Raw genomic sequence first — 27,030 nt, 5'->3', positions numbered from 1 at the left:
TACGATCCTTAACACGGTCTCTGCTTCGACGCACATACACGGTTTCTCGTTATATAAAAGTAATGTACGACCTAGGCCTATATACACAATCCGCCTGTCGCTTCGATAATAACTTATAATAACCGGGGAAATAAAGTTAATTTGAATTACATTAAGATAATTACTTTGTTCTTTAAAGACGACGATCTCATCGAAAGACTTAAAAGTTATATTTTGAATTCGTTTTAAACTATAACTTTTGTAATACAAATGAAAAAATAAATTTTAAATCTGATTTAATGTGATGTTACTTCATATAAGCTTTATTTCACTTTGAAACGGTTTCAACAGAACAATTAAAACCATATTTTTATTTATTTTTATATTATTCATACTTAAACGAAACTTAATTCGACGGTATGATGCGCGTAATATGTATTCCTTTATAATGTTAAATGAACTTAAGTAAAACAATTTTTTTTTAATTTATCTATTACTCCGTAAAGTTATATCAACCGGGAATATAATTATGTAAACCATTTGTTGACAGCTTTGTTTTTTAATTACATTATTTAAGTAAATCAAATATTTTGTACTAGTATATGAAACTAAAAGAATCATATATATTTAGTTAAAAGATGTTACCAAATTAAATTTCCTACCGTGATAAACGACAAATTTTTATTAATCAACCGAGGTTATTATGTTACGAAATATACAATAATTCAAATAAAGATCATTCTATCACTAGATTATTAAAGAAATTTTTAATGCAACTATTTTTAAAAAATAAAAAGTTATTTAAATAAAAGAATTTAGAATGTAACATAGCGACTTATTTTTTTTTTTTTTTTTTTTTTTTTTTTTAGAAAAGGAAAAAAATTTGCAATAAATAAAATTTAAAAAAATTCTACCACAATTAATTTTTTTTTTTTTTTAACGCCAATATTTTTTACAGATTTATTATTATTTTAGCATATCTTATTATTTAAAGAATAATTTTATATATAACAGTTTATCAAACAATAAAAATATCCTGTAGCGTAATGAATGACATATCTATTATGTAGTTCAATGTAATAATGACATTTAATTGTTATTTCGAGTTGTAAAATAATTTTAAAATAAATTACGTATAATACAGACCGTAGTTATTTAAATAAAAAAGTGATGATTTACGAGGAAAGCCGATTAAAAAGAATCACGTACGATCAAATAATATATTTTTAACAACAGAAATATTTCTTGACATTTTTAAAGAAAAAAACTATTAATATATCGTTTGAAAACAAAGAAATAAATAGTTAACCGTATATATATTACATGCACACATATGTTTGAGAGAGAAAGAAAAGAGAGAGAGAAACATACCAGGAAATTTTATACTGCAACAATATAAACTCTGATTTACTAAGAAATAGTACGGAATAACTTCTTGTTTGTACATGTCTGCCTCCAAGAAAGGGATTTTATAAATAGTAATTTATTTCAGGTAGAAGTATAAAGGTTAAATTTTCTAATCTAACGAAGAAACGTCACGCCAAATAAATGAGCTTGTACCTTTATTTTCTGTATTATAATTAATACATTATTTTTATTCCAATCACGTTAAAATTTATTGCTTAATACTATATTTAAATAATTACGGGGAAATATATTTTTTTTAATTTTATATCAGATTTTACCTACTATCTAATATGTATTTCGTAAAATATTTATTTTATACAAATATCACAGTAAAAAGCATTTACGGTTAACAACCTTATAATTCTTCCAGAAATAAAACGGAATGACCTGATTTTTACATTGCCATACTCAAATAATCTATATCTTTAAATTTAATTTTAAAATAAATGAGAGTATGTTAATTAATTATTGATCATTTTTAAACTAATTAAATGAAGTTGATTTTAATACGGCTGTATTACGTAATTGTATCCATGTACATGCGTATTACTTTAGTAACCACATAAACCAAACAAAATGTATACAATTACAAAGTAAAGAAAATCTCCTATAATTCTTGATGCAAAGTAATATAACTTGTAGAACGTTTTAATTTGTGTATTTCATCTTTATTCTATGATGGTTTTTTTTCATATTTTTTATAGTTTATATTCCAAATCACCGATTAAATTTTCTCTTTAGATAAATTTTTAACATTGTTTACATTATAAGTTAAAAAAAATGAAAGAAAAATTAAACAGGAGTAAAAGGGTTATCAATATATCATAAAATTTAAAAGAAATTTACTGAAGTGCACAATGAAACCGGTTTCGTATTCTTTATATATGCATCTTCGGATGCAACTGATTCTACGTCAGAAACCGGTATTCTTTTAACGATTATTAAGAGGAATTTTGAAACCGGATTTAATATCTTAGAGTGTGTCAGGGAGTTTTTACAGTTTTATTTATTATGTATGTATATTCTCGTGTATGTATATATATATATATATATATATATATATATATAGATAATTTTTGTATTTTTTTCCAATTATCCTTGTTGCAAACCAAGACCTAACATTTCTAAATTAGTCCAATAACATATTTAATTCAAGAAAAGCTATAATTTAGAAAATTTTAAATGTACATTTTTATGGTCAGGTATATATTTTATTATGCGAAACATAAATGTAACAAATGAAATAAATAATTTAGTGTATTATAAGTATTTTAGAATTAAAATAATAGCAAAGAGGAGAAAGAAACAATATTTATATTTAAAGCCAACTTTGGAACCAAATTTGAAAATAAAAAAATGACAACCTGAAATAAATTATTGAGAATAATTATTATTTTCAAAATTATTTTTATTTAAAATGATTAAATATCACTACTAATTTAGAAAATAATTGAATTTTTTTTTCTCCGATGACTTTTCAAAATGAAAATTTAAATAATACATTGGACAAACTGGAAGCACATTTACTCATAAAAGTAATATAAACAGGCTGTACATCAATAAATTCGCAAAATTCAACTTACAAAACATTATCCCTTAAAATCAAAATGAAATCCAATTTTTTTTTTTATTTAGCGTAATACATTCATGATATTAAAATAAAATTTACATTTATATGAAATCATTCGATTACGAACATTTTTAAGCTTTTGAATACGATTACGATTATCAACTGCATTAACGAGAACTTTATTGTAATTGATACTAATTAGATACGAAGGATCTTTCGAGAAAAAGAATTAGAATATTTTAAACGTAATCGGTATTTGATAATTTTAAAGTTTTATGTTTCCATATGTTGTTCAATAAATAACACATTTAGTTACTTAATATTTTCAGCAAGTTCAGGCGATTACTTTAAAACCCTTATTTTTTTACCATTCAAAATTTTGTAGCATGCAGAAAAACAATAACATCATGGGATTTGAATATAGAACGTTCCGGATGAAATTTATAGACTAATTCAATCACGACAAAGAGATCAGCAATACTTTTGTATTTAATTAGGCTGTACATTTACAAAATTAACAAATTAATACAAACAATGTTCCTTTATAAAAAAAATGTATGTATTTTTATTTAACATGACATGTTTATCTCCAGATTATACGGTTTATTTAACAGAGCTATAATTAAATTCTCAAAACTGTAAGAAATAAAAAAATATAGGACCTCTATAGGTCTGTGAAAGACGTGATTTATTATCTTCGTTTCTCGAATACATACTTTCTTGAAAAACATTTTTTTTTAAAAAGAGAGATTTTTAATGATCTTTGTAACACATAGATTACACTAAATCCTTATTCAGTTACTGCGATAATCTTTTTACAATAAATAATAATCTTAAAGATTTATCACCTAATTTTTGGGTTTCTTGTTAATAAAGAACGCATTTTTTCTTCTCATTTCATTGCTTTCTTTGAGATGATTACTGCACTGTATAAATATAAAGTCTGTATTTAGCATTGTAATCTGGAAATTTCTTAATGTAAGAAAATTGAAGCATTTAAACGAAATTTTATTCTGTAAAATACAGATGAAATGGATAACCCATGCAGGGCCAAAATATTTTTTTTTTTTACGTTATTTTACAATCAATCAATCCATTTGAATTTAATTTCAATTAATAATAGTTAATTATTTAAATACACTTTTATTTAAATGTGCTTTTTTAGACTTACATAGTAGTGGTAAAATACTAACACCAGTAAATTTTTTTATAATTTAGTTTGAATTGTAAAAAAAATAATTTTTAATATTTAAAAATATTAGGTGCAGACAATTTCTCGACTTCGCTTCAGCAAATTAAGCTTGTTTTTTTCGCTTTTCGTGTGCGCACAAAACTATTATGTACATGATGTAAATGAAACAACATAAAAACCTAATTGCTGCAATACAGACCGTATACATATAAGTTCGTTAGGCAGAATCCATAAAGGAGGCAGAACCTTTAGGAAATAATTAGGAATAAATTCTATGTTCTTACTATGTGAAATCTGATATATTTAATATAAATTTAAAGAAAAAACAGGAGTATGGTCAAATTAAAATACAAAATACAGTGGTTATAATTTTATTAAAACTAATTTTTAAGCAAAATTGCGATCCAAAATATTATGACTGAAACCTTAATTTGAGATTTTTTTAATACAGTTATTTTAAAAATAATAATTTTATGAAGATTACTGAATTTAAATATCTTTCAAGATAAGTTTTCAAAAATTTAAAAGGGTTGTTGTTAGTTCTAGTTTAATGAATACTTAAAAACCTTATCTCTTCAAATTTCAGTTTCTCCCAGCCATATTTCAAGTGTTTTTTTTTTTTATCGGGAGGCATATAACGTCTACCATTCGTACCGTAGGGCTGATTATTAAATTTTTTTTTATCCTAATATTTTTATAGGCAAAAAATAATACTCATTCCGAATTCAAAGGTAAATTGATATAATAAAGAACAAAATATTATACTGATATTTCTTAAACGAATTGATTTTCAAGAGAGTCAAACGTTTTGATTTCATTACTGCGTATTTGTCTACTGTTCAAAATAGGTGATCTATGTTTTTAATGAATTTATAATTGAAAATGAGATGGATTTAAAAAAAAAAAATATTTTTACTAATAGAAACATTTTATCTTATAACACAGTTAAATGTAATAAGTTTTACTATAAAAAATAATAAAAGATAATAAGTTTACTACATTCACAATGATTCCCATGATGTTACTGGCGCTTACCGAGCTCATTCTACGAGCGAAAATAATGAAAAAAGTTCACATAAACGTGACTCCGGAAACGCTCTGTTATGGGCAGCGAAAAATTTCGTCCTGATTCCTGGGTAAAGAGAAAAATAAAACCATATTAAAATTCTAGGAACCCAAATTAAAGGTAAACTTGATGGTTTCTTATAGGTTTTGATCTGAAGAATTGAATAAAACAGATTTCAGAACCATATATCCTGTAATTTTCGTATCTGACGTAAAATAGAAAAATTTGTTGTCTAAAAATACGTTTTTTTACGATTATAATACAAAAAATTAGTTAAATGACTAATAAATGCGTAAAATTTATTATGAAACGTAGAAAATTTAATTTTTAGAAAACTGATGTAAAATAACTCAATAAAAAACATATACATGTTCAATAAATTTGATTTTATTACTAATACTTACTCGCTGTATAACATTTTCATAAAAGATTGACTTGTATTAAAATATAATGCTATTAGAGGAAAAAGGAATCGTTAAATTATATGATATAAATTAACTGTTTGGAAAACAATGCTCACAAATAACAAACAAAATTTTCACTATGTTAACCGAGAAAAGTTATGTACTTGAGTTCTTGGCAGTTTTTCTCCGTTTTGTAATTTCTTATATATAAAAATTATATTAAAAATCAGAACAAATAAAAAACAACTACAGAAATAAATGATGGATTTAAAGTCATCGGCCAGTGATAGCCGGTGTGCTGTAAAAAATAATGCTTACTATTTTTTAGTACTATAAAATTAGTTTTGTCTACTTTTAAATAAATTCAATTACGATTAAAATTACATGTTGAACATTATTTCCAATTTCGTTGTACACCCAAATTTGTATAATTCAGAAAAAAATTAATAATGTCTATCATTATTACAACTACTAGAGTAAAATTTATTATTTTATTTTTTTTTAATTTAATAAAATGCTAATTGTTAGCAGCAACATAAATAGCTATTTACTTACAGAAAAATAACATTTCACTACTTTTTACTTCTTTGTACGAAGTAAAGGAAGTATTGTGATCGCGAAAAATGTCGGTTTTCGGATTTCAACGGAAATATCCATTTTGACCATCACTGAATCCATTTTGACTAGTTTCGGCATGACCTCTGTACGTACGTACGTATATATCTCGCATAACTAAAAAACGATTAGCCGTAAGATGTTGTAATTTTGGATTTAGGACTGTTGTAACATCTAGTTGGGCACCTCCATTTTTGATTGCAATCGACTGGACCAAAAGTATCCAAAAAAGCCCAAAATCCCAACAAAAAATTTAGATTTTTTACTTTTTCTTAACTGCAGTAATCAGCCCTCATTGAGAGCTTTTCAACGATATATCATGTGGTACTTATTTTCATTGGTTCCAGTGTTAGAGCCAAATAAAATGTTAATGAAATATTTGAATCTTACAAGGGCAAGGCACAACGGTTCAAACCCGACTTCAACTCTTTTTTTTAACTTTTTTTTTTAAATTTAAATATATCTATTTATTAATAATTATTAACCTCCGATAGTAAAAAAAAAAAGTTGTATAATAAATAATAATTCAATAACAAAAAATTAATTAAACATATAAAAAATTATTAATAAAATCAAATTTTATGTACTTTTCGTTTAAAAAAAATGTGTATATGAAATTTAATAGGCGTACAAGGAAATCATGAGGTGTCCTAATCAGGTTTAAAAAAAAAGTAATATTAGCCACAAAGAAAAAGTATTTTGAAACTTCGTCAGCATACGTCATATGTTTATAAATGTTTTAGTTATTCTTTTACAAACAGTACAGAATGAATAGGGACAAGGAATTATATTAATATTACAGACACCTACTAAGAGATATTTCTTGGCCGATCTATCTGTGCGGATTAAACATGTATTTTCCATATAACGTCTTGTCTTGGTAATTATTTTTCACACATGTATCATTTATAATTCATATAATCTTTATTTTAATGTATAATTATTAATTGTACAAACTTCCTTTTATGAATTATTATTATTTGTGTTAATTCACGTGATCTTTCCAGGAGAAAGTTTAGAAAAGTTTGCTAACGGTGAAATAGAACGCGTACTTATTATTGATGTAATTTAAATAGTACGTAATTAATACTGAATTTTTTTTGTCGCAGTGTTAAATTACCATTGGTTCCAATTTACCGAAACCATAAATAAATTTGAATACAAAAAAATAGATGACATACGAAGATGGGTTTCCATTGAAATTTATCTCAAAGAATGGTATACATATCTTACACAGCGTACATAAATAAATATATACGATTCCAGGGAACAGTGATAAAGTTCGCAACATAAAAAGTAAAGAAAATACAAAAAAAAATTTTACTCTTAATCATACAAAGAACAACTAATCACACAAAAAAATATTTAAAAAAACAATCACCAAAAGTAAGTAATAAAACGAAATGAAGAATTTTCGCGATGCACAATACACTAAGATAGCTGATTCACTTCAAACCAAGAACTTATAGATCTAATACATGTAGCCAATTTAGGCGCCTAAAGTCCTCGCTGTGATCCAGTAGTCCTCGCGAGCCAGTTCACATGACTGTTCTGTCTCATTTTGTTTTTTGTACCGAATCGCTGTACCACTCCTTGATCGGTTGGCAATCCCAGATAATAGCGTTCTGTTATATTCCATAATAATTTATTTTTAATCTCTGTACTATTTCGGTGTTACTCTCGCTTGTCGTACCCCACTGTTGAATTCCTTACCTCCCAATCGTTATCGGGAACGCTGAATACACCAATTTCTTATTAGCTATTAAAAGTTACGACCCTCTGCCTAGCAACCAATACATCTCCCTGATATATCTCCTAAACATCAGCGGCAATCCAGATGTAGTCCTAGATATTTCACGCTGTTAGAATGCGGATTAAAAAAGCTATTAAGTTGAACTCCCGAGAAAGTTATCCTTTCTCATCGCAAAAGTAAGATGCGTCCACTCAGCCGGATATTCTGTTTTGAGAAAAAATTATTTGATTATTTTTATTGTTTTCTTATGACCAATTATGGAGTGTATTTAAAATTCCTTATTATAGCATTTCTTTGAATCTCTAACATTCTAATTCTCAGTCATTCATGATGTTCTTTGATGTGTTTTTTATTTATTCAATTTCTCAGAATTAAAAATTATAAAAATATTTCCTAAGAAAGTATCTTTCTAAAATATTATTATCGGAAATAGTTAATTGTTCCAACTTTTTTTTCATTTCCATGTACCAGTTCGGTTTAATTTTTTTTATTTTTTTTGTTATTCATTCAAAAAATGTTTCCAAAAAAAACATAATATTTGTTTTTTTTAATACTTCGTAAAATAATTCCCTTTTTTCTGATAAATATCAAATTTTTCTTAGAAATTTTCTAAATCCTTTCTAATCGTTCTGGTTTATGTAGATTTAAACATTTATGGTAAATATTTCCGGTTTTATCGCTGGGTTTTAACGTCTTAATTTCGAATTGATAAATCTGTTATTCGAACACAATTTAAGTTTATGCGCATTTTTTCTTTTATTCCTTCAAATTTTAATAGTTTTTTGTCTTTATCATTTAACCGAATTATTTCTGCAACATATTTAAAATGGTTTACTTTTTTCATATTTTCGTATTTTCTATTAGAAAACTTCGATGAGTAATTGTTTTTTTTTTAGGGGAAAATTCAGTTTTTTCAAAGTATATTTACAATCCTCTTTCCTTTGCAGTTTCTTTTGAAACATTAATTTGAATTTTGGTCACTTTTTCATTGTTTAGTAAAATTGCAAGATCATCCCCAAAGGCTAAATAATAAATAATAGTTATAATTTTTCCAGCTCCAATATATTTACTTTTTTAATTTTTTTTTAAGGAAAAATGAAAATTATTCACAGAAAAAAAAATACTGATATTCCTACAAATGTATCCTAATACATAATATAATATATATATATATACTAACTATAATTATAGTTATACTAACTATAGTATATATTATACTAACTATAGTATTAGTTATACTAACTATAGTATATATTATACTAACTATAGTATTAGTTATACTAACTATAATATATATATATATATACTAACAACAGTTGAATAATGTTTGAGTATCTGTTACAACAATTATAGCTTATGGATAAAAGCGATGTTGCCAATAAATAACTTCGAGAAGAGAGTACTTTAATGCTTTAAATGGCAACGTTGTAGTACTGAATTGTTTAAAGATCATGGGATAATATTTCGCTTATAATAACGCGTGAGTTTGAGTCATTTTTTTTATCTTGCCTATTAAATCTTTAAGTTACTCTTTTGGGCGTATTATTTTTGTTTTTTATCTAAATAATTGTAGTAAATTTATTACAAAATATTAGATTAAAGACATCTAACTTCTTGTATGGAATATATTTTAATACTTTTATAATCGTTATTAAAAGAAATAAATATTATAATTTAATATATTTAAATTTTACGATAAATCATAGGTTTATTTAGAATAATTAGTTTTATTAGCAGCGAAGGAAAAAATAACTTTGAACTAGATAATATTTAGGAGGCTTTTAATGTAGATGTGTACTTCTTTCTTTTCTCACATTAAATTCACCGACTACAAGTCTCTTAAAACTAAGAATCCTAACGTATTTCAAAACGTTGTGGTTATCTAATATTACAGGATATTAGTTTTAAAAATTTTAATTGGTTTTAAAAATACCGAATGGGTTTAAGGATTATACGATTATTCTTCAGGTTTAATTAAAAACACTTATCCTTTTATACAATAATTTTCATTGACCTTAAGACTTTTTATAATAATATTAATTTGTAATATTATGCTATTAACATATTCTATTGTCGATTAAACAATTTTTCTCTACATATCCCATTTAAATATTCTTGGAGAAAATAAGTGGTTTTTTTTCAGTATTAAAAAATTATATTTCTCACGACAAATACAGTTATGAACGGATGTACATTATTATACTTTTATTGAAAATTTGAATTAAGAAAGAAAATTATACATAATCTCATTTGAAAATCACAGTTTACCGTCTAAAAGTTCGAGTTCCGGTCAGGGATTACATTTTTCACACGCTAGAAAATTCATTACTATCAATCATAGTTATTATTATTATTAGCCATTAGCCTTCTGTTACTACTCTTTGAATAAATAAACGCAATCGTGATTTATTTTAATAGACTTATTAACATGATGAAAAAACCCTATCTGAAAAATTATGTTCAATAACCGCGACTGGCGCATTTTAATCAATAATACCGAAATATTATTTGACAAAGCAATTTATGCCAAACAGCTTAGACAAGCTTTGTTTTCAGAAATATTCAAATGAGATTTTTATCTTTTAGTTCAGGTATATTTTGGAGTCACTTTAACGTGATGGACGATGATAATTTTCTACTTAAGTAAATTTTTAAGTTTTTATTTTTACTGGATTCTTTGTGATGCGTGGTGTGGGTAAAATATATAATAGTAATTTTTAATTTTTAATTTAAGAAGTACAGAAATTATTGCTTAAGAGAGACCGTCATCACCATCGACTGCTAGAAGGCAACTTTCCACCATTAACGTCTCCATTCTCTTTTACTCTAAAGAGCCGATGTTTTCCGTTTCTTGTTTCTTATTTTTTTTCTGTTAAACCTCCGGAACCACTGTAAGGTATTACTTTCAGAGGATGATATGTATGAATGTAAATGAAGTGTAGTCTTGTACAGTCTCAGGTCGACAGTTCCTAAGATGTGTGTTTAATTGAAACTCAACCGCCAAAGAACACCATAATCCACGAGCTAGTATTCAAATCCGTATTAAAGTCCATTTCATTTCAGGTGTTTATAATTATAAAAATTATCCGTACTCTCTTTTTCGCACCCCTAACATTCTTTCTGAAACAGTTTCGATCAGTTCTTCATTCTCATGATACATCACGGCCGGTTTCTATTTCCAAACATTTTCTTCATTTTTTCTTCTGTTTCCATTTAATTTTCTTCACTTTTCTCTATTATTATATTTTGGGAAGCTACCTTTAACCTTTCATTTTTATCCTTATTGTCTATATTTTACATCCATATAGAAACATGTTTCCAAAATAATATTTCTGTAAGCGTAACTCCATCTTATAATAACCGTTTCTTTTAAGTTTTTTTAAACAAAAACTCTGATGTGAATACCACATGACTTCCTTGTACGCCTATTAAATTACATATACATATTTTTTTAAAATGAAAAGTACATAAAATTTTATTTCACTAATAACATCTGTTATTTTTCATAATTTTTTTTTATTGTTATTATTGAATTATTATTTATCGTAAAACTTATTACAAACAGAGGTTAATCATTATTAATAAATCAATATATTTAAATTAAAAAAAAAGTTAAAAAAAGAAAAGGATATGCAGTCTGATGTAAACCGGTATGCCTTCCCCTTGTAAGTTCCAAATATTTCATTAATTAAATTTTATTTGGTTATAACTGTGGAACCGATAAAGATAACTACCACTTATCATACGTCGATGAAAAGCTTTCAATGAGGACTTATTACTACAGTTAAGAAAAATTCCAAAAAAAAATCCAAAATTGTTTTGGATTTTAGGCTTTTTTGGACACTTTTGGTTCAGTCGAATGCAATAAATAGAAGACGTGCACAACTAGAAGTTACAGCAATCCCAAACCCAAAATTTCAACATTCTACGGATAATCGTTTTTGAGTTATGCGACATACATACGTACGTACAAACATCACGTCGAAATTAGTAAAAATGGATTCGGTCAAAATGTATATTTCCGTTGAAATATAAAAACCGAAATTTTTCGCGATCGCAACACTTCCTTTACTTCGTACAAGGAAGTAAAAAAACTAAATTAATCGTTACTTTTATTCCTTATTATAATTATATTGAAATAATTATTTATCTAAAATCATCAATGTGTTGTTTTCTTACATAGTACTCCCAAATTAATTCACACGTGCGCGCACACACGCACATATATATATATATATATATATATATATATATATTATACACACATAAGCATAAATAGGAGTTGGCTAATTGATGTAATCGGAAAGGGCAAACGATTTTAAGAATTGGCAAACATAAACAGTAGAGAAAGAGAGATATGGCGTTTTAACAAGGTCAAACTGAATTGCGTATATTACTTTATAAAAATATTCATTTTGCAAGGTAAAACAGACGGTTAGTTCCAAATTATATATTTATATAATATACGTACTGATACTTTTTAAATATAAATTTGTAATAAATATATATTTATGTAATTATATATAAAACTATGAAAATCTAAACGAATAAATAATATAATAATAAAAATAAAATAACGGTAATATAAAACATAAATAATAATAATAAAAATAATAGTATACAAGGTTATTGACCTGTAATTGAAATCTATCCAGTGTTATGATTTAAAACAACCGCCCACAGTCGGTTAAAGTAGACGTAGTAGCACATAGCGAGCTTGGTAAAAACATTTTACTAGTTACAAACAGAAATATTTTAACATAAATTAATTATTGAACTATTACTTACTCGGTTATTGCATTATATTGATATTATTTTATGATTTAGGAGTTAGATTAAAAATTAAAAAAAAATAATAAATCCAATAACGTAGTACTAAGCATTATCGTTACGATGCAGCTTGTTATGTAGACAATGCTTATTGGTAAATTGCTTGAATAAATCCTGACACAATGAAATATTGTATCGATATTCAATAAATAGATATAATTAATCATTTTTACCGTTCCCTACCGTGTTATTTATGTTATTTTTCAATTATTATAACAAAATAAATATTTAATGTATATAATAACTGATATTTTCCACATTGTTATTATTATTATTATTCCTTATTTATGAATTAGTACACTTAAAATAAAACAATTTTTATCTAAGTTTTTTCCCCGTTTTGATCCGCAAATCTACATTAATATATAAAATTATTTTTTTATTATTCTTCACAAAATGTTTTATTTAAATTAAGAATTTCTTTATAAAATAATTATAATTTTACGAGGGAGAAGTTTACAAATAAAATTATAATGATTTATGGTTTACCGCTTATTGGGAAAGAAAGTAGCGTAATTACTGTGTTACTTCCGTATACGAAGTAAAGGAAGTATTGTAATCGCGAAAAATTTCGGTTTCCAGATTTGAACGGAAATATCCATTTTTACCACCCCTGAATACATTTTTAATATATTCGGCGTGATGTCTGTACGTACGTATGTATAACTCGCATAACTCAAAAACTATTAGCCGTAGGATGTTGAAATTTTGGATTTAGGACTGTTGTCTCATCTAGTTGTACACCTACCCTTTTGATTGCAATCGACTGGACTAAAAGTGTTCATAAAGCTCAAAATCCAAAGAAAAACTGGTTTATGGACTGTTTCGTATATATAGTATAATTTCGTATAATAAGTACTCATTGAGAGCTTTTCAACGATATATCATAAGTGGTACTTATTTTCATTTATTCCATAGTTATAACCAAATAAAATTTAATTAATGAAATATTTTGTTCTTACAAGGTGAAGGCACATCGATTCAAATTCGACTTCGTCTCCTTTTTTATAATTTAAATATATTGATTTATTAATAGTTATTAACCTCTGATTGCATAAAAAATTTTACAATAAATAATAATTCAGTAATAACAAAAAAAATATCAGAAATTCTTAATGAAATAAAATTTTATGTTCTTTTCATTTAAAAAAAAAAATGTGCACGTGTAATTTAATAGTTGTACAAGGAAATCATGTGGTGTCCACATCAGTTTTTTTCTTAATTCCTTTTTCTTCAAGCATAGAAGAAAATATATTTGTTTTTAACTTAGTGATTTAAAGTTTTTATTTTTTTTAAGTCCATTTTTTATAAATTTGAGAAAAAATGTATTATAAAAAAATCTTACTTAAGAATGATTAAATCAAATAAATATTTAAAAAAAACTGCTCTTAAAATAATATAAAAAAAAGTTATTTTAAATCATAAACTACCATTACTGCAAATGATTATTAAAAATTTATAATTTTTATTGTCTTAAAAAATTTTCTTTAATTTAGGTTAAATGTTTGCATGTATGTTACAGAAACGGTCCCCAACAATCGAACTGAAATTTTAACTGTACATCTACTAAAAGCAATGTCAAACAGCTTGGTCAGAAATTAATATTCATTCAGTCTAACTTATCAAAATGGAATTGTAACTCTAGCTTCATTCCTTTATTTCATTAAAAATCTTAATCAAATTTAAATGAATATAAATGTAAGTCCGATTATTCCTCGTAAAATATTCGGCGCTCTATTTTCGACAAAAGCGATTGTTATATTGAAATTTTATAGGATTAGATGTATCCACAACGGGATATCAACATCTGGTCAAATATAGACAAAAGTCCGCACCCATCGGGTTGGTCTAGTGGTTAACGCGTCTTCCCAAATCAGCTGATTTGGAAAGTCGAGAGTTACAGCGTTCAAGTCTTAGTAAAGCCAGTTATTTTTACACGGATTTGAATACTAGATCGTGGATACCGGTGTTCTTTGGTGGTTGGGTTTCAATTAACCACACATCTCAGGTATATGGTCGAACTGAGATTTGTACATGACTTACACTTAATTTACATTCAATATAATCATCCTCATTCATCCTCTGAAGAATTATCTAAACGGTAGTTACCGGAGGCTAAACAAGAAAAAAAGAGACAAAAGTCCGCGATATGCCCGTGTAATTAGAACAGACTGCTACATTCGTTTTCGCTTTGCTTTCTTCATCCGCAGAAAAACAGAACTCGTGAAATATATTAAGTTTGATGTTTTCTTGTGTTATCTGGTTTTGGAATACATCCAGCCAATCGGTGTTTTTTATTCGATTGTTAAAATAAGTGAAACGGAGTTTTATCGATCTATATCGGTGAAAAGTAGTAGAATGAATTTATTAGTCTTTTTTCTTTTCTTGGAAGAAAAAACAATAAAGAGCAAGAATATATTCAAAAACAGTTTTCTTCTGGTCTAAAAATATAAATCTCAGCATTTCATGATGACGTCCCATATTCGAATCCCGGTTAGGCATGGCATTTTTTCATACGCTTCCAATTTCCACTGGACTATTGAGCATAGCTGCGATTCGCGCTCTTTCATTACAAGAAAAAAAATAAAAATTACTAACTGTAGCGATACTGAAACACGAAGGATTTTAATTATGGAAAAACTCTTTAACATTTTACATGATATACCGAAAACTCAAAAGATTTAAGCAGAAAAGATCTACAGTAAGTAATATAAATGCAAGGTGTTGGAAAATTCTGTTAACTGAAAAGTATACTCATATTTCCGTTCCGTTATCAACATTTTCCAATTTCTTATTTAGAAATTTACCCTTTGAGTTTTAGTGCACCGTGTGGAACTATCATCAATTTCCAAATTTCTCACCAATTAAAATCCTTTGTGTTACAATATTTTTATGTTTTTTAATTTCCCAGCTGTTGCGACATATGCTGCAATACCTTTCATGGGAAATTATATACATCGGACCAAAAAAATTAAAAAGCTGGTATTTTATTTTAAGTTTTATGCATTACATCTTTTTTTTTTTAATTTAACAAAAAGAGTAGATTTATATAAATTATAATAAATGTGAAAAAAAGATTCTTCCAGTGCTCTGAAGTTCAACAAATTTTTCTCAGACGGATTTTTGTGTATGTACGTGTGTATGTTGGCCTGCATTTTGTCTTATAAGTCAAGACGGCATTGATTGGTTCTCTTCAAGCTAGGTAGACAGGTAGTGCCTTCGGGGGGAAAGAATATATTACATTTTTGCAAAAAGTGGAAAAAGAATGGGAGTGTTTTGGTCGAAATAAAATTTCAAATCTTTACTGGGGCACTTTAGTAAAAATATTTCTTACAAAAGTTGAAATTTTTTTATCGAGATCACAAATTAACAAAATTTTTTATTTGATATTTTTCTCTCTCTCTCCAAAAAATGGCTTAATATATTTTTCTTTTTATTAGCTATGTCTTGCTTCAGAAAATAAAATAATTGGAGTTTTTTGCAGCTATATTTTCTACATCGATAGGCCTTGAAAGCACTGAAAAGATTTTTTCCCATCATACTGCAATGGTTCGTAGTAAAAAAAAAAAAACATATATTTTAATTAAAAAAGAACTTTAATTAAATTTAAATCCATCTAGCAAGTTAGTCATCGCATTTAAAATACAAAAATCTTAATTTTTTAATATTCTTTACTCATTAGTATTTTTTTGAGAAAAAAATTACTCAAAAACTTTCACCTCTTCCACGAAAATTACAATTATATTTATTTATAATTATAGCTGTAACTTTGTATTTTTTAAACAATTTTAAAAAAGTTCATTAATTGAAATCTATTATCATAGGGATCATATTCTTAAAACTTAATTTTACCCGAATGTTTCTCCTCGAGTAAGGGAACCACTGAAATAAAAAAAGAAATGTTTTTGCAATTTCAGATTTTTAAAGCTAAAAATGTATTTTATTAAACAATAACATCATTAAAGTAACTTAATACCGCTTTCCTGATGGGGGAAGCTCCCAAATTAAAAAAAAATTGATTGAATTAACCGGAAAGTTTTTTCAAAGATTAATTGGAATACTTTTCCGCCGTAGCAGAAAAAGTTATGCAATTCATTCACGCTTTTTTTAGGTGAAAAAAAATTGTTTTTGAGCAAATATTTTGCACTTTATTTTTACAATATGTAATCATGAGCTCAAACTTACATACAGTTTGAATGAAAACAAAATTAATTTTGTTCAACAATTTAAAACTAATTAATTTCTAATACAAACTGTTTAATAGAAATCTAAATCTACCTTTGGTGTTCGTTTTCATACTTTTTTCAAGGCTTTAGTGAAAACTATTTGATAGGGTTATAATAGACGAATACACTTCTAAAGGTCAAATACGAGAGAATATAGCGATACCTTCATGATGTAAATGAGCGGTCAACCATTCATTTATCATGGGAAAATAAATAATTTTATATTCAAATGCGGTTATTATCCGTATTCACACGAACTCAGTGAGATATGAATTTTTGATGATATTTCTAAATTAGTATTATATATTTATGTAATATTAAAAATTAAATAATTTTTACGCTTCATTTAAGTTAATTTAAAATGATTTTAAGAAATAACTTTAAACGAAAATTACTGTTAGATTTTATTTTTAGCCCACACGCCAAGAAAATCTATTGTGTACAGCACAACACGTATATATATATATATATATATAAACTCACAAATATCACGATTTATATAAGGAAAACAGTTTCGTTAAAAAAAGGAAATAAAATTGAAAGATTAAATCATTATTAACGCGTTATTATGAAATTATAATATGCCAACTACTTGTTCAATTAGTGATTAAGAGGGGAATAAAATATTGTGAGAATCTGTTTAGTTTATATGCGATTTTGAAATGATTAAATTAATTACATTAAATTACCAGTGTGTCGGATTTGTTAGTTTGAATATTTTGGATAATAATCACAATTATTATACAAAGAAAAAAAATATATATATATAAAATCTAATTTAACAGATTTTTTTTAAACAAATAAACTTTTACTACAGCCGACTTCCGTTGAAAAAGGAAAAAAAATTAAAAAAAAAAAAAAACACAAAAAAAGGTTTGTTTTTTTAAAAAATCCAGTATAAAGTTAAAAAAAATGTACTAGTAAGAGATTGTAACAAAAATTGCTTTTAATTAAACTTTTTTTTTCGATTACTTTCCTTCATCTCACGCCATTTTTTTATCTATAAATTTTTGTGATATCTATTTTATTAATAATAACAATAATAATAATCTAAAATCAATAAATAATCATTATAAAGAAATTTAAAATTATATCATTTAATTCGATTTTATATTTATATTTAAATTGCAAATCTGGGATTATACCACAGATTTCTTAAAATACTACTGCGGATACGTTTCTAGAACCTACTTTATTCGATTTTCCAGATCAAACACAACAAAAAGTCACTAATTCTGCCCCTTAATTAACGTCCTAAAAATGTCAGTACGATCTCATTTTACCGGGGTAAGAGAAATCCGCGCAAAATGTTTCACTAGCCGTAATTCACAAACGAAGCATTTTACGGCTTAAGTGTGTATAAATTTCCATTATTTTTACGATTAGAATAGGTTATGAAAGTCCATGGAGAATGTCGTGAAATACACTCTGTAGATAAGTATTCTATAGACTATGAAATTAACATTGGAATATTGTATTATCTCCGACTTAGTCGCTGTGTAAAATTTAACTATTGAATGACGTCAAGAAATGAGTTTAATTAATGTTAAACAGATTTGAGAACACAGTTGAACCAATGTAATTTAAACAAAAGCATGAAAAACCTCCTTTTGACAATAATTAAAAACTATCGTTCCAATAAAAAGGGATGTTGCGTGGAAGAATGGCGGGAGTTTCAATATTTCTTCTTACAGATCGCAAAGCCTGGACAGTGTCCCTTGCTGCTGTATCTTTCTATTATCGGGCAGTTTTCATGGGTTATTTTGTGGCGTTTATAAATTTTAAGTTTTATTTACGGACGGATTTGGTGATTTGCGTTCCTATCCGTATGGACCAACGTGAAATTTATTTACTGGGTCTGACCGTGGGAGACTAAGCTTTTGAGCCTCGTACTCCCGGCGTGATTCCCCTTCAGTCCATCCGCTGAAGTCCTTACGGTACTAGCACCTTATGGGAGCTAGCACGAATAGGCCTACCGGGGCCCTAGTTGTTTGGAGGAAGCAATGCGCTCCCTTCTCCGGAGGGAGTCGCATGTGCTGACTGAATTAAATTGTGGTCTCTTCGTGGGAGGGTGTAGGGTGTTGTATAGATTTTTATAATTTTGACAAAATTTAATTGTGAAAACGGTCAATTTCGCGGCCGGAATTTTCGCGCGGTTTCCCATTTATAGATTACGCGCTATAGAGGCTCCTAAGTCTCGTTTGTCATTTTTCAACCTCCGCACCACCTCTTCATGGTGGTTCATCTAATACGGCATGAGACCGTTTTCTCACACCCTGTGGAGTAGGGTTCTCTCGGAGATGTCCCGAAGATGGGCCAGGTTCGGACACGGCCGCTCTCCCTAACAGTCTGTGCGCCTGCGCCAGCCCTACCTCGGATACGGTTTGTAGTCCAGTATCGTGGCGAAGAGTGACGTTTCTGACGAACCATGGTGCTCCAAACATCGTCTGCAACGCTATGTGTTGGACGGCTTCTAATGTCTTCTGAAGCGTGTAGTTCAACAAAGCTCTCCATGCCGGGTAAGCATATGTTAGAATCGGCAGGATGTATAGCCGAAAAATTAGCATTTTGGTCGTCAGTGGATATGGACTGGTACTGTTCATTACTGGGTATAGTGAGGCTTTGACGGATTTCGCTCTTAGGGTCACATATTTAACATGTTCTCCTAAGGTAAGCCGTTTATCCAGGACTACTCCCAGATACTTGACTGTTTTCCCAAAGGGAATTTTTTCTCCTGAGATTTCCAGCTGCCTGGCTGTAGCACGTGTCTTGCATGTGAACATCAAGACCACAATGGTGCGTGGGTTTGTTTGCTTTTTGTATGTGCTCATATTTTTATTTTAGCTGCTACGGGTGGTGCGCGGGGTGGTTGTGCACAACGTACGAACGATCGTTCGAACGATTTATACGTTATAATAAAAACGATTTATCTAAAATTATATTTGTGTTTTGGGGGTAAAAAAGGAAAAAAATTAAGGTTAGAGCTGTTAAAAAAATCACAACTCAAGAAAAAGCAAAAATGTTCAGGATTTTTAAGATTCTCGATGTAAAACTTTTTGTTGTTATTAGTACGTTAAATTCATGAACGTTATTTAGATACAGTTGACAAAAATATTTAACAAAATTATATGAGATGAAACATAAACCACGTAACGTCTATAACATTTTCGCGGCGGGCCGTAGGACCGCTTTTTTCCTAGTTTATATAAATATTCATATTTATTTATTTAAAAGCCCATAGATATTCAAGTCGCTAATTAGGATATTATATTTAACATAAATATTTTCCTTATTTATTCACAAATCGCACTTAAATAGATTTTTCGTGTTATAGCTATTGTTAAAATGAATCGTTACAATTCAAAGAATACTAATTTCTAAGAAAAAAATTGACACCATTTTATTAATTGTTTCACAAAAGTTACAGCATTGAAATATTACATTTGAATAATATGATTCTTTGAGGAATGTATTTACTAATTCAAAATCATATGTTTGTGTTTTAATAATAATTTCTATATAGAATTTGTGTTTCTGTATTACATTAAGATTTCAAATTTTAAAAATATATCTTGCATAGTTTAAATTTTCAACAACTGAATCTGATAAACTACCAGACAAAGCCGGTTTTACGTCTTGACAAAATAGAATACTTTTAATTTGTACGTATATTATAAAAATCTTTTGTAAAAAGAACAAATGTAAAAAAAAAAATAATTTTTATTATACGTAATATAAAAAATAAAATCTGGCTATAATTTTCAGTTCCACATTTATGGAATCGCTTTCTAAATATTGTGAAAGTTATGTTATACAGATATATAAATACGTATCTTATATCTAGACGCTGACATTTTTAACCGACTGAATGACTAATATAAATAACATATTTTCTATTTCTCTTGGTTCATTTCATTTATCATTAGTTTTGAATAATTATAGGGTATAAAATCCGATAATTTTAAGAAAACGAGTCGTTATTATTCAAAAATCTAAAATTTATGTTATGTTATTTTAATAAATATATACTTTTTTACGTTATATAGATTCTCTTTTTGTTATGAAAGAGCGGGTAATTAGCCCGTTGGAAAGTGGCAGCGTATGAAAAAATGCTGTACTCCACCGGGATTTGAACCCGGGACCTTCGCACGAAATACCCAGACGTTATCTATATAGCTACAGAGGTCGACATATAAATTTTAAAAAATATTTTATAAATTTAAAAACAGGGGTAACTTCATAAATAATTTGTATTTTGTTAATAAAACTTAAAATACATTTTATTATAAAAGTTTTGTAAAATATTGTTGGCAAGAAGGTAATTTGGATTCTGTAGTGTGAAATGCTTTAATCGATTATATATTTTTCATTATATCCGATAACCTTTTGCCATTTTTTTCATCATCCCATTTCAGTAGGAAACTGAAGCAAGTGCGAGTTCAGAATTTCAGATCTTAATCTTTAGTGAAACTCTTACCATTCAAAGAGTTTTCCAAACTTCGAAATAAATGCTAATCTGATGGTAGAAGGTTATATGGGGGATAGACATCGCTTTACGACCGAGCTCCAATAATCTTCCACGGGTTACCAAAGATGTCTGATGTCTTGTATCATCTTGGTGGAATACAATTCCTTTGCGATTTGCCAGTTCTTGTCGTTTTTCTTTATTCCTTCCTCTAGTTTCACAGTTGACCGTAAACATCTGAATTTATCTTTTAGTTCTTTTAGAAGCGGCTCAGAATAAAAAACCACCTTTTTAATACCACCAAATCGACAGCATGATATTTTTTTATGACATTCAGCTTTCGATTTGAATTATGCCGGTTCATCACGTGATCATTTTCAATCGATGTTATCATAAACGATTCATTTTTCATCAAGTGATGATCGTTTCAAAAAATAATAGAGAGGATACGTCGCTTTTGAGATGCATATTGCAAATCTAGATTCGTTTTATTAAGTAAATATCTTTCAATTCATGAGAAACCCAAATATTGAACTTAAAGAAAGAGTCAAAGGCATTTTTTTATGATTGTCAATCGTACATGAGGATTTATCTTTTCTGAAATCTCTTGTACAGTTATACGACGATCTGATTCAATTATGGCTTTGATTTGGTGTTCAATGACTTCAAACGGTTGACCAGAAGTTCGATCATCTTTGAGTAAAAAATCTCCAAAATGGAATCTTTTAACCGATTCTACCATGTGCGTTCTCTTAGGCGATCTACATAATAAGCTACATCCTTTGTAAGTTTCAAAACTTTCTGGCGTTTATAGAAATAAAAAAGTAAATTATATCGAAAATGTTTGTTTTACACTCCTTAAAATAAACTGTTAACTAACAACTACGAATAAAATTACGCATTTGCTTCTAAAGTACGCTAAAAGTAACAGTTATCAAATGCCAAAAGAAAAAAATTATAACACTGATAGTAGTCCATTAAAACAATCATGTTTACTGTGTACTTGTGAAAACCGAAATTACTTTCTTGTCAACAGTAATATTTAAAACAAAATTAATAAATTAATGTTTGAAAAATTGTCTAAATAAAAAAATAACAATCGAAACAGTTTACGTATTTTTTTTTAATTGAAAAAAACATTTGCCTTAAAATAAAAATTTTGTGAACACCACATGACTTCCTTTTACGCTTATTAAATTACGTATACAGATTTTATTTTTTATATATATATTTTTTTCTTTTTGTCTTCAGTCATTTGACTGGTTTGATGCAGCTCTCCAAGATTCCCTGTCTAGTGCTAGTCGTTTCATTTCAGTATACCCTCTACATCCTACATCCCCAACAATTTGTTTTACATACTCCAAACGTGGCCTGCCTACACAATTTTTCCCTTCTACCTGTCCTTCCAATATTAAAGCGACTATTCCAGGATGCCTTAGTATATGGCCTATAAGTCTGTCTCTTCTTTTAACTATATTTTTCCAAATGCTTCTTTCTTCATCTATTTGCCGCAATACCTCTTCATTTGTCACTTTATCCACCCGTCTGATTTTTAACATTCTCCTATAGCACCTCATTTCAAAAGCTTCTAATCTTTTCTTCTCAGATACTCCGATCGTCCAAGTTTCACTTCCATATAAAGCGACGCTCCAAACATACACTTTCAAAAATCTTTTCCTGAGATTTAAATTAATTTTTGATGTAAACAAATTATATTTGTTACTGAAGGCTCGTTTAGCTTGTGCTATTCGGCATTTTATATCGCTCCTGCTTCGTCCATCTTTAGTAATTTTACTTCCCAAATAACAAAATTCTTCTACCTCAAAAAGAGGTAGAAGAATTTTATTATTGTAAAAACAATTTTTTATTGTAAAAACAATAAAAAAACAATATATATATATATATATATATATATTGATTTTTATTGTTTTTACTGGATTACTATTTATTGTAATTTTTTTTTTACAATCACATGTTAACAATTATTAATAAATCAATACATTTAAATTTAAAAAAAAAAAAAGTTAAAAGAGAGATGAACTCTGATTCGAACCAATGTGCCTTCACCTTGTAAGATACAAATATTTCATTAATTAAAATGTTATTTGGCTATAACTCTGGAACCAATGAAAATAAGTACCACCTATGATATATTGTTGAAAAGCTCTCAATGAGGTCTTATTACTGCAGTTAAGAGCTTTTGATACACTTTTAGTATAGTCGATTGCAGTCAAACGGGAAGGTGCACAACTAGATGTTATAGCAGTCCTAAATCCAAAATTTCAACATTCTACGGCTAATCGTTTTTGAGTTATGCCAGATATATACTTACGTACATTCGTACAGACATCACGCCGAACTTGTAAAAATTACCAACAGTACTTTAGGAAAATATACAAGTTTACGTCATGTAACTGAAAAAAACGAGATGAAAATTATTTTGTATGGCTGAATAAAACATATTAAAGGAATAATTTTTTTTCTAGTATTAGAAAAAGTTAATTTAAAATTACCAGTTTATTAAAAGCCACGTTATCACTTTTTCTTCATAATATAACAGATTAATATCTTTCATTTAACGTAAATTTTTTTATTAAAAAAATTGTATAGTTGCACACAATAGATTATTGTATTTTCATACCGGATTTAAAATTTTTAGGTTGACTAATTTGACACAGGTTTCGATCTAGCATACAAACATAAGTATATATAATAGCTCAGAGGTATTTTCTGGAACATATTAATAAAAGTTTAAATTGTATGTATAAAGAATAATAAAACAGAGTACAGTATTATGTTTGTTTATCTATTTATTTGTAAAGTAACAGAATGTTTATCCCCGCTTGCAGTTGCTGACAGATGATAATGAATTTTGTAGCATGTGAAAAATGCCATGCTTGACCGGGATTCGATTTCGGGATATCCGCATGAAAGGTAGACGCTACGACTCCGCCACAGAGGTCGACGCTTCACCATGGAGATGTTAATAAATTAGTAAAGTTTTCGTATTTCCCAGTACCTCTCGTGTTTTAATGATTAGAAATTATGATATAACTTGATTTTTCCATTTCAATAACATTAATTTTGACTTCCTTGTATGAAGTAAAGGAAGTACTGTAACCGCGAAAAATTTCGGTTTTTAAATTTCAACAGAAATATCCATTTTGACCATCCTTGTATCCATTTTTACTAGTTTCAGCGTGACGTCTATGTACGTGTGTATCTCGTATAACTCAAAACCAACTAGACGTGGAATGTTGACATTTTGAATTTAGGTCTGTGGTAACATTTACTTATACACCTCCCGTTTTGATTGTAATCGACTGTACTTAAAAGTATCGACAGTACCTAAAATCCAAAAACAATTTGGATTTTGATCTTTTTTTTAACTGCATCAATAAGCAATCATTGAGAGCTTTTCAAGAATAAGTGGTCCTTATTTTCATTGGTTCCAGAGTTATAACCAAATGAAATTTTAATTAATGAAATATTTGGATCTTATAAGGGAAAGCACATCGGTTCTAATTAGACATCATCTCTTTTTTAACTTTTTTTAAATTTAAAAATATTGATTTATTAATAATTATTAACCTCTGATTGGAAAAAACGTTTTAAGACAAATAATAATTCAATAACAATAAAAAAAAATATGAAAAAATATCAGAAGTTATTAATGAAATAAAATTTTATGTACATTTCATTTAAAAAAAAAACGTGTTAATAGACGTACAAGGAAGTCATGTGGTTTCTACATCATATTTTTTTAAATAGCATAATCATTAGTAGATGTAATATTTTCGATAAACAAATATAAATTTCAAATTTAACATCTTTTTAGTTATTCTGTAATTACTAAATTTTAAATAATCATTCAAATTAAATTCGCTTACCTACCTATTCTTGTAGTAAAATTTAAGTTAAGTAACGTTTTACATACTTTCCGTCTTTATCCCTTTATCCCTTCCGCCTACATCCAGAAAAAATTGGATAAAGCGAATGTATCCTTGTCATATTATTATTATTATTATTATGCTTTTACGGCCAACATGGGACCACTTAAGTCAATTTTAGTTGGATCTTTTCTGAGAAAAGCGTGTTATTTTACTCTTCCGAGCTGCCCAGTATTTCTTCATCCGTTCAGATCTTGCTTTCTTTTCTTCATCCGTAAATACCCTCTTCGTTGTATTTTGTCGTTTGTCTGTCTTTTGTTTAAATCTAATGCTTTTGTCTTTTAGCTTTGTAATTTTTCCAGTTTTATTCTGTAGGTCAATCAGGGAAATTCCCAATTCTTTCATATCTTCTCTAATTTCTTTGATCCATCCTACTTCTAGCTTTTGGAACCAAAGCTTTTCAATGATATTTCTTGACAGTCTTGTTTCCGGTGTCCTTTTGAGATGACCAAAGAAAGAGATTCTTTTTTTCCGCATAGTATCAGTAACAGGCTCTATTTCTCGATACACCACCTCATTTGCCACAATCCACCATCGGCCTTCTTTTTGGTGTTTTTTATTGATACACGTTCTGACAATTCTCCTCTCTATTTTCAGAATTTTTTCAATTCGGTTTTTCTGAGTGATTTTGAAAAGGGTCTCGCTTCCGTAGGTGACTTCTGGCTGTACTACAGTTTTATAATGTTTAAGTTTTGTTTTAGCAGAAAGGCATTTTTTGTTATATGTTGACCAAGTTAATTTTTGGGATTTAATCATTTTATTTGTCCTGTTTTGCCATGTCACTTTTTCATTTAAATTATAAGTTATTATTTGTCATATTTTATAAAAAATAAGGGCAAATCTTAATAATTATTCGTTATAATACGCTTTTTACTTTTAAAGAGATATTTCTTTAATTTACTTATTTTTTACGTAATTTATATCTTACATATTAGTTGAATGATATAGCAAGGTCAAATCTGTTTCATATGCGTTTCGTTAAAACTCATAAACATCAACACGTGTGATAAAGTTGTCATAGTACGGAATTGTCGTATAACATCAGAAGAGTTAGCGGTTACGATTTTTATCAGTGTTCAAAAGATAAGAACTAGAATAATACAAATTTCAGTATATATACATTATATTTAACATAAAAATTGGTTTCTAATAATTTTAAGAATATCTCGGATTTTTTTTTTGTCAATATACAAATATTTTTCTATAATAGAATGAGTAACTATATCATTAGGAGGAATTTTTTAGATATATATATATTTTTTTATTTTAATAAAAATCATCGTAATGATATATTTATGGGCGACACTTCGTTTCGGCCAGTAATGCCGAAAATTTCTTGTAAAGGCAGTTTATATGAATTTATATAAACTATATAATTTATATTTATATTTATATACTATATATTATATATTTATTTTATTTAAGGCTTTCATATGAATTTGAATGCTAGACCGTTGATACCGGTGTTCTTTGGTGGTTCTTTCTTTCTTTTTCCTGTTTATCCTCCGGGAGTTATTGTTCAAGTATTACTTCAGAGGATGAATGAGGATGATATGTACGAGTGTAAATGAAG

The 27,030-nt window shown here is 27.6% G+C and overlaps 1 protein-coding gene across 3 annotated transcripts in view; it reads left to right on the top strand.

The window, feature by feature from the left end:
* grh (grainy head) overlaps window positions 1-27,030 on the top strand; it is a 914,307-nt gene that overhangs the window by 1,028 nt on the left and 886,249 nt on the right. The gene's annotated exons all lie outside the window — the stretch shown is intronic.

Source organism: Lycorma delicatula, chromosome 3 (genome assembly GCF_047948215.1).
Source record: "Lycorma delicatula isolate Av1 chromosome 3, ASM4794821v1, whole genome shotgun sequence".
Classification (NCBI taxonomy): Eukaryota; Metazoa; Arthropoda; class Insecta; order Hemiptera; family Fulgoridae; genus Lycorma; species Lycorma delicatula.
This window is presented reverse-complemented; position numbering and strand designations above follow the sequence as displayed.